Here is a 13,747-nt window from a genome sequence, read left to right as displayed (position 1 = left end):
AACAAAAACCAATTATATAAAAGTATAATAACAATGTATAATTTGCAGAATTAAATAAGATAGGACCAATTTACTGGATAACAACACAAAAACTGGGAAGGTGCATGGCTACTGTGAAAGTATTTCAAGATCCTTGTATAATCTGGGAGGAGGATAAAGATAAACTTTTACACTCTGATAAGTTACATATTCATGCTAAAAATTATAATATAACCACCAAAAGAATAAAAGGAAGGTATAAAAAATTTTCAAACAACTAGAGTGACAAAAAGAAGTAAGAAAAAATAATCAATATAAAAGGAACCAGTAAAAGGATGGAAAATGCAGGATACATGCAAAGCACAAAATAAAGATGTGGGACTAAATAAATCAGTAATTACAACAAATGTAAGTGACTAATGCCTCAGCTAAATACAAAAATTATCAGATTTTTAAAGAAATGAAATCCAATTATAAGATTTAAGACCCACTTCTAAAATACATGAAGCAGAACCATTACCCCCCAAAAAGTGGGATAATAATAATAAAGGCCAACCAAAAAGAAGCTTGCATAGCTACATCAATATCAGATAAAACATTTTAAGACAAAATACAGAGGCAAAGATCTCACTACATAATGGTAAACGCTTTTACTACGAGCTATAACAACTGTAAACTTAGGTGTATCTAACGAAACAATCTCAAAATATAGAAAGCAACGATGACGGTAGAACTACAAAAAAAAGAGACAAATTCATCATTACAGCACAGAATTTTAATGTATCTCCCTCATTCTTTGATAACACAATCTGACAAAATAACTACTAAGGATAAAGGAGAGTTGATGAAATCTATTAACAAGCTTGTACTGTTACAGATACAGAATACTGCTTCTAACAAATGTGGAATGCACACTCTTTTCAAGTACATGTGCAACATATATGAAAATTAATACAGCCTGACCCATAAAGAAAACATCAATAAATCTCAAAATATTGGTGTCTTTTAGATCAGCACTGTTCAGCCAAAACATAATGTGAGCCATATGTGTACTTTCGAATTTTCTACTAGGAAAAAAATGTTAAAAAGAAACAAGTAAAATTAATTTTATATTCTACTTACTTCAACATATTTAAAATGTTATTATTTCAACATGTAATCAATTTTAAAATTTATTAAGACATTTTATGTCCGTTTTTTGGTACTAAGAATTTGAAATCTGGTGGGTATTTTATACTTACAGCACACTGCAATCTGGATTAGCCAAATTTCAAGTGTTTATGAGACACATCTGGGTATGACGGTCATATTGGACAGCTCAGACAAAGGCCACATTCTCAGACCACAGTACAATTAAGTTAAAAAGCAACAACAGAAAAATAAGAAATATTTACGTTTGGAATTAAGAAACACCCTTCTAAATAGCAAACAAACCAAATAAAACTTGTAATAAGAATTATAGAATATTTAGATTTTTTTTTTTTTACATGAGCAGGCACTGGGAATCGAACCCGGGTCCTCTGGCATGGCAGGCAAGCATTCTTGCCTGCTGAGCCACCGTGGCCCACCCAGAATATTTAGAATTTAATGATAAACAACTAAAATCTGTGGATGCAGCTAAAATTATCATTCCTTTATAGCTTTAAATTATTTCATTAGAAAGAAAAAAAAGAAAATTCATGAGCCAATCATCATCCTTAAGACATTATAAAGTAACAAAATAAATTGAAAGAAAGATGAAAGAAGGAAATAAAGATAAAAGCAAATCATAATGACATTGAAAACAAACATAATGGAGAGGATAAAGAAAACTGATTCTTTGAAAAAATAAGAAACTATTCTTTGCAAGACTGATTAAAGAAAAGAGGGAAGATATAACTAAACAATATTTTGAATGAATAATTATGTATGCACAGACATTAAAAAGACAGTAGGAAGCTACTGTAAAAAATTTCATGCTAATACAATAAATCTTAAAACTCAGATGAAATTGATACATTTCTAGAAAAAAATAGCAAAATTGGCTCAAAGGAAAAAGCTGAATAAAACTATAACTATTTAAGATAAATTGAATCAGTAGATTAAAATCTTCCCCAAAGGAAACATCTGCTCCTCAAAAAATACCAGCTCAGACATTTTTTTTTACAAGTGATTCTACCAAATGTTCAAATAATTTCAATTTTATACAAATTATTACAGAGAATAGAAGAAAAGAAAACACTCTGCAGTCCATTCTTTGATGCCAGCAAAATTTTAGGAGACCAATGACAGTTTGAGAACAAATCATTTTAGGGCCAGTTCACTCATCAAAATAAATACCAAAATTATAAACCAAATGAACTTAGAAAATATTTTTAAAATATTAAAACCTGGCCCAGTTGAGCTGATTTCAAGAACGGAAGATTGACTTACCATTAAAAAAAACTAACTGACGTTTGCTACATTAATAAATTAAAGGATAAAAATCGTACGATTATCACAATAGGCAGTGCAAGGGTAGCTCAGTGGTAGAATTCTTGCCTGTCCTGCTGGAGACCTGGGTTCAATTCCCAGAGCCTGCACATGCCAAAACAAACAAACAAAATCATATGATTATCACAATAAATGCAAAAAAACAGATTTGATAAAATATATGCATTCATTATATTTCCTTTAAAATCCAGAACAAGACAAGGTTTCATGCATTACGACTTCTGCTCAGCGTTATACTAAGGTTTAGCTACCACAGTAAGGGTGGGGAGGTGTAAGAATTGAAAAGGAAGGAACAAAACCCTCATATTGTGTATGATATGATTGTCTACATAGCAAACAAACAATATCCTATAAATAAATTATATGAACTAATAAAAGAGTTCAGTGAGGTTTCTGGACACAAAATCAATAAACAAAAATCAATTGCATTTCTATACACCAACAACATTAGAAAATGCAATTTCTTACAAGTTGCCATTTTATAATAGCACAGAAAATATAAAATAGTACAGCCAGACATTATGTGCCTCTGATGGGAAGAACACACCACCACCTATGAAGCAGTTTGGGCTAAAAAATTTCTGCCCGAATCTAATCAAACCTCTGATTCAACCACCAGTTTACAGGAAATAAAGAAGATAGGACTATCTAAGGTATAAACACACAGGATGCAATAACCTATAGGACAAACGACCTAGTTCTTCCAAAACAAATAGCAAGCAAAACAAGCTATAAAAGGAGAATTTACAGATTGAGTAAAAGAGACTTAAAGACTTTTCAATCAATTGCAACGTGTGGACCCTATTTGGATCCTGACTTTAAAAAGACAAACGATAAAATTATCACCTGTATAAAACCATTGGAAATTTGGACATTGACTGAATACCTGATGATATTAAAGAGGCATGATAATGCTATTGCATTTTTAAAAAAAGTTTTAGTTTTCAACTTTTGGAGATACAAACTAAAATATTTATGGATAAAATGAAATGAGTTCTGATTTACTTCATAATAATTTTAGAATGGGGGGAGAGAATGGATGGGAATATAGATGATATGGCTGGGGCAAGACCAGTCACAATCTCCTAGCTGCTAAGTCTGAGTGATGAGTGTGTGGAGTTCATTCCAGAGGTTGGCAGCATTTTTATGTAAAGAGCCTGTTCTAGTTTGCTAGCTGCCAGAATACAACATACAAGGAACAGAATGGCTTTATTAAAAGGGGAATTTAATATGTTGCTAGTTTACAGTTCTAAGGCCAAGAAAATGTCCCAATTAAAACAAGTCTATAGAAATGTCCAATCTAAGGCATCCAGGGACAGATACCTTGGTTCAAGAAGGCCGATGAAGTTCAGGGTTTCTCTCTCAAGTGAGAAGGCACATGGTGAACAGAGTCAGGGTTTCTCTCTCATCTGGAAGGGCATGTGGCAAACACGGCACCATCTGCTAACTTCCTCTCCTGGCTTCCGGTTTCATAAAGCTCCCCAGGAGGCGTTTTCCTTCTTCATCTCCAAAGGTCGCTGGCTGGTGGACTCTGTTTTGTGGTGCTATAGCATTCTCTGCTCTGTCCAAATCTCTCTCATTCTCCAAAATGTTTCCTCTTTTATAGGGCTCCAGAAACTAAACAAGACCCAATCAAATGGGTGGAGACATGTCGTCACCTAATTCAGCTTAACAACCACCACTGATTGAGTCACAGCTCCGGGGGATGACCTAAGTGCAGTTCAAGCACACAGTACTGAATAGGGATTAGGATTCAAACACAGCTTTTCTAGGGTACATGCATCCTTTCAAACTGACACAGAGCCAGATCAAAAATATTTTAGGCCTGCCAGCTTCATGGTCTGTATAGCAACTACACAACTCTGCCTTATAGAATAAAGTTAGCCGCAAGCAACATGTAAACAGTCATGCCCATGTTCCAATAAAACTTTATTTACAAAAACAGGTGGCCAGCCCATGGTCCATAATTTGTCAAATCCTGCTTACTATTTGGTCTATTTTTATGTATATCTGAAATTCTTCATAACAACATCAATAAAAATATATGTATATATAGCATGTAAGAATATATCTGGAAAAAAAGATGTGTTGAAAGACATTAAGGAGAGCAAAATAAATGGAGGAATATATTATCTTCGTGGATGTAAGACTCAATATTGTAGAAATCCTAATTCTCCTCCAACTGATTTATAGGTTCAATATATTTTCAATCAAAATCCCAACAAATATTTTTGTGTGGAAATTGACAAGCTGATTGTAATATTTATATGAAAGAGCAAAGGAATGTAAGAGTGAAGATCTTCTTGAAAAGCAAGGTGGGGAGACCTGTCTCATCAGACACCAATAATTACTAATAAGCTATTCTAATTAAGATTGTGTATTATTAGCACAAATTATAATATTAGACAATTTGATCAAGATGAGTATAGGGAGACCAGCAACCTAACCCACACATGCGGAGACTTGATTTAAAACAGAGTTGGCATTGCATATAAGAGGGAAAGTATAGAATTTTCAGTAAGTGCTAGTGGAACAATAGGATATCCATATTTCAAAAAATTAAGTTGGGTCATGACCCCACATCATTCACAGAATCAATTCCACATAGTTCAGAGACCTAAGAGTGAAAACAACTCATTATGCAAGAACATCCTTGTGGCCTTGGGACATGAAAGGAATTACTTTAAAAGATAAAAAGAACAAACGAAACAAACCAATTTTAAAGTTTATATGGAAAGGCGAAAGACTCAGAACAGCCAAGATGATCCCGAAAAAAAAAAAAACAAAGCCAGAGGACTTGAAACGATCCACCTTTAAGACTTAATATAAAGCTGCAGAGATCATGACCATGCGGTATTAGTAAAAGAATAGACTAATGGATCAATGCAACCAAATAAATAATCCAGACAGAAACCCACACAAAGTCAACTGATCTTGGACAAGAGTGCAAAAGCAATTTGGTGGAGAAAGGATGATTTTTTTTAAACAGATGGTGCCAGAACAAGTAGACATCAAGGAGCAAAAAAAAAAAAAGAAGCCAGATCCAGACCTGAAACCTTTTGCAAAAATTAACTCAAAATGGAATTATGTGCAAAAGCAAACCCATAAAACATTCAGAAGATAACGTAAGAGAAAATCTAGGTAACCTTGGTTTGGTGATGACTTTCTGAATACACCAAAAGCATGATTCATCAAAGAAAAAACTGATCTTGAGCTTCATTAAAATGAAACACTTCTACTCTGAGAAAGACACTGTTAAGAAAATGAAAAGTTGAGACACAGACAGGGAGAAAATATTTGCAAAACACATGTGATAAAGGACTTGTATCAAAATATACAGAGAACTCTTAAAACTCAACAATAAGAAGATAAACAACCCAACTAAAAAAATGGGTAAAAGATCTGAACAGACACCTCTCCAAAGAAGATCTACAGAGAGCAAATAAGGAAATGAAAAGATGCTCAACATCACAAGTCATTAGGGAACTGCAAATTAAAACACACCTTTTAGAACAGCTAAAATCCAAAGCACTGACAGCACCAAATGCTGGTGAGAATATGGAGCAACAGGAACTCTTATGCATTGCCACTGAGAAGGTAAAATGTGACAGCCACTTTGGAAGACAGTTTGGCAGTTTCTCACACAAACAGGCTTACCATAGGATTCAGTGACGGTTCTCTAAAATATTTACCCAAACGAGTTGAAAACATATCCACACAAAAACCTGCACACAAATGTTTATGGCAGCTTTACTCATAATTGCCTAAAACTGGAAGCAACCAAGGTGTCCGTCAATAGATGAATGGATAAACTGTGGCACATTCATAGAGTGGGATATACTTGATCAATAATATGAAATGAGCTATTAAGCCATGAAAACACATGGAGGAACCTTAAATGCATTTTGCTAGGTGAAAGACGCCAGTCTGAAAAGGCTTCATACTGTATGATTGCAATTATAGGATATTCTGGGAGGCAAAATTAGAGAGTTAAGAGATCAGTGGTTGCTGTGAGTCCAGGGAGAGGGAAGGAGGATGACAGGTGGAGCACAAGACAGTTTTTGGTGGATACATGACATTCCTCATTTGCCAAAGCCTACAGAACTCTACCACATAAAGAGTGAACCCTCATGTAAACTATGGACTTCAGTTAATAATAATGCACGTACACTAGTCCATCAGTTATAACTAATGTACCACACCAATGTGAGATGTTAATAACAGGAAACTGTGGGGGCGGTATATGGGAACTCTGTCCTTTTTTGTGCAATTTTTCTGTAAACTTAAAAGTGCTCTAAAAGTAGTCTATTAAAAATAAAAAATTGGAAATGAAATGTAACTTGACTAAATTAAAATTAAGAATTCCTGCTCTTCAAAAGACATCACAAGGAAAGCAAAATTATGAACCATACTTAGAGAGAATATATATATACACACAATATATATAACTAACAAAGGAGTTGTGTCCAGAATATATATATTTTAAAACTCCTGCAAATCGATAAGGAAAAGTTAAACAAACAAAATGTTTGGCAAAAGACTTAACAGGAATTATGAAAAGATTCTCCTTAGTAATAAGGAAATGAAAATTAAAAGTACATTGAGACTTCCCCCTAAGATCAGGAACAAGACAAGGATGTCCACTATCACCACTATTATTCAACATTGTGTTGGAGGTTCTAGCCAGAGCAATTAGACAAGAAAAAGAAATACAAGGCATCAAAATTGAAAAGGAAGAAGTAAAACTATCACTGTTTGCAGACGATATGATACTATACGTCGAAAACCCGGAAAAATCCACAACAAAACTATTAGAGCTAATAAATGAGTACAGCAAAGTAGCAGGTTACAAGATCAACATTCAAAAATCTGTAGCATTTCTATACACTAGCAATGAACAAGTGGAGGGGGAAATCAAGAAACGAATCCCATTTACAATTGCAACTAAAAGAATAAAATACCTAGGAATAAATTTAACTAAAAAGACAAAAAACCTATATAAAGAAAACTACAAAAAACTGTTAAAAGAATCACAGAAGACCTAAACAGATGGAAGGGCATACCGTGTTCATGGATTGGAAGACTAAATATAGTTAAGATGTCAATCCTACCTAAATTGATTTACAGATTCAATGCAATACCAATCAAAATCCCAACAACTTATTTTTCAGAAATAGAAAAACCAATAAGCAAATTTATCTGGAAGGGCATGGTGCCCCGAATTGCTAAAAACATCTTGAGGAAAAAAAACGAAACTGGAGGTCTTACACTGCCGGACTTTAAGGCATATTATGAAGCCACAGTGGTCAAAACAGCATGGTATTGGCATAAAGATAGATATATCGACCAATGGAATCGAATAGAGTGCTCAGATATAGACCCTCTCATCTATGGACATTTGATCTTTGATAAGGCAGTCAAGCCAACTCACCTGGGACAGAACAGTCTCTTCAATAAATGGTGCCTAGAGAACTGGATATCCATATGCAAAAGAATGAAAGAAGACCCATATCTCACACCCTACACAAAAGTTAACTCAAAATGGATCAAAGATCTAAACATTAGGTCTAAGACCATAAAACAGAGGAAAATGTAGGGAGATATCTTATGAATCTTACAATTGGAGGCGGTTTTATGGACCTTACACCTAAAGCAAGAGCACTGAAGAAGGAAATAAATAAATGGGAACTCCTCAAAATTAAACACTTTTGTGCATCAAAGAACTTCATCAAGAAAGTAGAAAGACAGCCTACACAATGGGAATCAATATTTGGAAACGACATATCAGATAAAGGTCTAGTATCCAGAATTTATAATGAGATTGTTCAACTCAACAACAAAAAGACAGCCAACCCAATTACAAAATGGGAAAAAGACTTGAATAGACACCTCTCAGAGGAGGAAATACAAATGGCCAAAAGACACATGAAGAGATGCTCAATGTCCCTGGCCATTAGAGAAATGCAAATCAAAACCACAATGAGATATCATCTCACACCCACCAGAATGGCCATTATCAACAAAACAGAAAATGACAAGTGCTGGAGAGGATGCGGTGAAAGAGGCACACTTATCCACTGTTGGTGGGAATGTCAAATAGTGCAACCACTGTGGAAGGCAGTTTGGCGGTTCCTCAAAAAGCTGAATATAGAATTGCCATACAACCCAGCAATACCATTGCTGGGAATGTACTCAAAGGAATTAAGGGCAAAAACTCAAACGGACATTTGCACACCAATGTTTATAGCAGCGTTATTTACAATTGCAAAGAGATGGAAACAGCCAAAATGTCCATCAACAGACGAGTGGCTAAACAAACTGTGGTATATACATACGATGGAATATTATGCAGCTTTAAGGCAGGATAAACTTATGAAGCATGTAATAACATGGATGGACCTAGAGAACATTATGCTGAGTGAGTCTAGCCAAAAACTAAAAGACAAATACTGTATGGTCCCAATGATGTGAGTCGACACTCGAGAATAAACTTGGAATATGTCATTGGTAACAGAGTCCAGCAGGAGTTAGAAACAGGGTAAGATAATGGGTAATTGGAGCTGATGGGATACAGACTGTGCAATAGGACTAGATACAAAAACTCAAAAATGGACAGCACAATAATACCTAATTGTAAAGTAATCATGTTAAAACACTGAATGAAGCTGCATCCGAGCTATAGGTTTTTGTTTTGTTTTGTTTTGTTTTGTTTTGTTCTTACTATTATTACTTTTATTTTTTTCTCTATATTAACATTCTATATCTTTTTCGGTTATATTGCTAGTTCTTCTAAACCGATGCAAATGTATTAAGAAACGATGATATGCATCTATGTGATGATGTTAAGAATTACTGATTGCATATGTAGAATGGTATGATTTCTAAAAAAAAAAAAAAATGGACAGCACAATACTACCTAATTTCTACCTAATTGTAATGTAATTGTGTTAAAACACTGAATGAAGCTGCATCTGAGCTATAGTTTTTTTTTCTTATATATTTTTGTATTTTTTATTTTTATTTTTATTTTTTCTCTATATTATCATTTTATTTCTTTTTCTGTTGTCTTGCTATTTCTTTTTCTAAATCGATGCATATGTACTAAGAAATGATGATCATACATCTATGTGATGATATTAAGAATTACTGATTGCATATGTAGAATGGAATGATTTCTAAATGTTGTGTTAGTTAATTTTTTTTAATTAATAAAAAAAAAAAAGTACATTGAGACAACACAGCATATGTCCATTTCAGCAAAAATGGAAATTTGATAATATAAAGTGTTGGAGAAGTTAGAAGCCACGGATCCATTTGTTCACTGCTGGTGGGAGTATAAACTGTTGTAACCACTTTAGAAAAATCTGGCACTGTTTAAGTGGAGATGAAGACACGTATATCCTATAACCTGGCACTCCCGCTCGTAGGAATATTCCCTGGAGATACTCTTGCCATTTGTACCAAGAAACAGTAACAAGACTGTTATAGCAGCACCATATGAAATAGCAAAAGACTGCAAACAACCCAAAGGTCCATATGGAGTCAACAGAGAATGTGGCATATTCATGCAATGGGATACTTGCTTCCTACATTCAGGAGCAATGTGATCTTGGGAAAGTTACTCTATTTGCCTCAGTTGTCTCAACAGTAAAATGGGGATAATACTGATAATATACCTCATAGTGTTGATAAGAGGATAATGGTTCAAGGCTCTTAGAACAGTGCTGGGGACACAGCAAGCTCTCTGTAAATGCTGGTATTTATATGGCTTCTTGGATCCTACCCAGGAGAGACACATCCCCAAACTGAGTCCTGACCACTGACCAAAGCCCAGTCTCCCCATTTCCATTCAGTCTTGTCCTTGTTGATCTCTCCCACCTCACTCTTCCCCTCTTGACCCCTTCCCACCTACCACTCTACTCCTATAATACTCCTAGCAGCCCCAGCCTCTGTTCATTTGCACATGCTCTGCCCTCTTCCTAATATGACCTTCCTACCTTCTCTGCCTGCTGAATGGCTATTTCCCTTGACCAGACTGAGCTCAGACAGGCCCCTTCTTCTCTCCGTCCTGTCTCAGAGCAGACTCAATTGCCCTCTGGGCAGCCAGGGTTCACTAAGATTTCAGTCTGTTTTGGGATTCTGGTTACCTGCTTTATTTCCCCTCACTGAACTGTGAGATCCCTGGGGAGCTGCTGGTGGACAAACTATGATAAAGTCCCATAAAAACCCAAGTCCCTGAGCCAGGCCTTTGGCACCTGGCTCGGAGTACGGACTCTGAATCATGCAGGCCTAGACTCACACTGGCTTTAACACTTGCTTTGCTGTGTGACCCTGAGTGAGTCACTTAATTTCTCTGAATCCCAGTTTTCTTTTTCAGTAAATGAGGGCATTAACACTGACTTTTGAGAGGATTAAATGAGAGAACCTATGTGAAGCTCCTGGTATACAGTAAGCACTCAATAAAAAGAGCTATTTTAGGCTACCCATCTGCAGGGAAGACTTGCTCCCCGACCCTCACCCTCAAATTGGCCCCTCCCGACACTCTGCAGCTGCAGACAGCTCCCCCTGCTGTCCCTGCCCCACAAAGCCGCTCCAGACCTCAGAGGACACTACAGAGCCCAAGACAGACAAGTTGTCTCATCCCGTCCATCCCTCCCCCTCCAAGAGTCCATTTCAAGTGAAAAGAATATAACCTCTCATTTCAGACTCTCAGAGTTCTGGGGGCCCAGCTGATTCTTCCCATTTAATAGAAAAGGAAACTAAGGTTCAGAGAAGTGACATCTCTTGTCTAGAGTCACACCTGTCATAAGAGGCAGAGCCTGATCTGGAACCTGTTGGTCCTTCCACTGTCACGGTACAGGCTACCTCCAGGGGAAGATGCTAAGGCTTAAAGAGGCCCTGGCCAGCTGGTGAATATGCCCACACTTGCCCATATTTGCTTACTCCCCACTCGGCCCTGTCCCCAATCACGCGCCTTTTCCTGTCACAGCCTAGCCTCAGTTCTCCCACAGCTGGCGACCGTTGCCAAGGCAACGGGTTGTCTGGGAAGCTATAAGAAGCCGGCTGTGCCATAAAATCCAGGAAGAGGCCTGGTGGTGAGAGCTACTATCAGTCAAGACAAGCAGGAACCTGCTTCCACCACCAAGCTCAGGCAGACCCTCCACTTCTGCAACCCAGGAGACCCACTGCTGGGGATCTGGTCCAAGTAAATAATCAGATGTGTAAGGATGTTCACCCCTGCATTCCCGACAGAAGGACAGAACGGTACGGCGGTTTTGAGTACTTTTCCTGGTACCAGGCACTGTGCTAAATGGCAGACACGTGGCATCTCGTTTGTTCTCGACACTGCATGGTGAGTGAGTACTTTTAATACCCCTCTCCTGCAGGTGAGAGGACTACACATAGGGCCACCTGCCTAAGGTCAGTCAGCCTGGAAACAGCAGTTGGAAATGAGAAAAGGAAGTCACAGCCCATCCTCTCGTCCTTTCAGCACTCTATGGCTGGGAAAAATACGTCTCTGACAGCTGTGACGCAGGGTTCAGGGAAAGCACAGGCTCGGCGGAACAATATGTACTGACTTGGAAAGATCTTCAAATACTATGGATTCTAAAAAAATAAATAAAATGCACTCCCAGAACAATAAGGGTTAGTATGAGCCTATATATATATATATATATATATATATATACAGAAAGGCTCAATGCACAGATCTGCATACGTGTACCTAAGTTCATGACAGAGGAGAGGAAGGGCCCTTGTGTTAACCGTGGTTATCTCCAAAGGAAAAGCAGAGGTGGCACAGGGGCTTCCTCATTCTGTTAACAAATTAAGTATGATAAAATGTAAAGTACTCCAAAAAAAGCAGTTATAAAATTAGATATCTATGAAAAAAATAGATATATAAGATTCCATTGTCAGTGCATATCCATAGGAAAAGGATGTATACCAAAATGTCACCAAGAGTTAGCTCTGGATGTGGTACTATGGGGATTTTATCTTCTTTTTTATTTTCTGTGATAAACACATATTCCCTTTTTATTAGGAAAAAAATCAATGTTTTTTTATTAATTAAAAAAAATTAACTAACACAACATTTAGAAATCATTCCATTCTACATATGCAATCAGTAATTCTTAATATCATCACATAGATGTATGATCATCATTTCTTAGTACATTTGCATCGATTTAGAAAAAGAAATAGCAAGACAACAGAAAAAGAAATAAAATGATATAGAGAAAAAAATAAAAATAAAAAATAAAAAATATATAAAAAAACAGAACAAACAAACAAAAAAACTATAGCTCAGATGCACCTTCAAAATCAATGTTTTTGAGTGAATTTACAAAGACCATGGAATAGCATTTTAACGTAATTATAGTTCCAAAGAGTCGTAATTTACACAGGCTATCCCTGCTCTGCTACTTATTTGCTCTTTGGCTTTGAGACATTTCACCTCTCTAGCCTCACTGTTCACGTCAGTAAAGCGGGTATGTATCCACAGTGTCAACCTCATAAAGTTGTAACAAAGACAACAAGACAATGCATTTGACACTGTACCCAGCACATATTCTGAAAACCGAGTGCTATTACTACCATAAATATAACATGGCAGATTCAATACTAGCCAGTGCAGCAAGCTGTCAGGACACGCTGCCCGGGTTTGCTTCCTAGCTCTGTCATTTACCAACTGTGTGATGTTGGGCCCATTGCCCTACCTCTCTGGGCTGCATGTAAGGATTAAATCTGGTGCCCAGAACATAATACATATTCAATAAATGTGGCAAATATTTAACTCTGTGAGAAACACACATCAAAAATGAGTAATGCCATCTTCTCCCCTTGGTGTATAACTGATGGATTTAAAGAACATGGCTGGCACTAACTCTGTAGCTGTGTGAGCGTGGAGAAGTTTGTTAACCTCCCTGAGCCTCAGTTTTCCCCTCCAGAATATGCGGCTAATGACTATCTCAAAGGGCTCTCGCTAATACTAAAGGAAAAGCAAAGTAAAATGAATTCAGCGATTGACCTTATGCCTTATAATACTTTTACACCATAATCTCATTCAGTCCTCAAAACAACTTGATGAGGTTTGACTCAGCATCCCCTTTCTCGCAGACGAGGAAATGTAGAGGTTAAACAGCATCCGAAGGTCATTCAGTGAGGAAGTGCGCAGAGGCAACATTTGAACCCAGGACTCACTGACTCTAAAAGATAATGACCCTCTCATAGGAGTTCTGTAAATGTAGTTTCTTTCCTCTTTCCTGACCTTGGTGGGCTTCTGTGTACTCATCTA

The 13,747-nt window shown here is 36.7% G+C and overlaps 1 protein-coding gene across 2 annotated transcripts in view; it reads right to left on the bottom strand.

The window, feature by feature from the left end:
- LOC143674592 (SPOC domain-containing protein 1-like) overlaps positions 1-13,747 on the bottom strand; it is a 29,402-nt gene that overhangs the window by 13,431 nt on the left and 2,224 nt on the right. The gene's annotated exons all lie outside the window — the stretch shown is intronic.

This window comes from Tamandua tetradactyla, chromosome 2 (assembly GCF_023851605.1).
Source record: "Tamandua tetradactyla isolate mTamTet1 chromosome 2, mTamTet1.pri, whole genome shotgun sequence".
NCBI lineage: Eukaryota > Metazoa > Chordata > Mammalia > Pilosa > Myrmecophagidae > Tamandua > Tamandua tetradactyla.
Note: the sequence above shows the minus strand (reverse complement) of the source record. Positions and strands in the feature narration are given on the sequence as shown.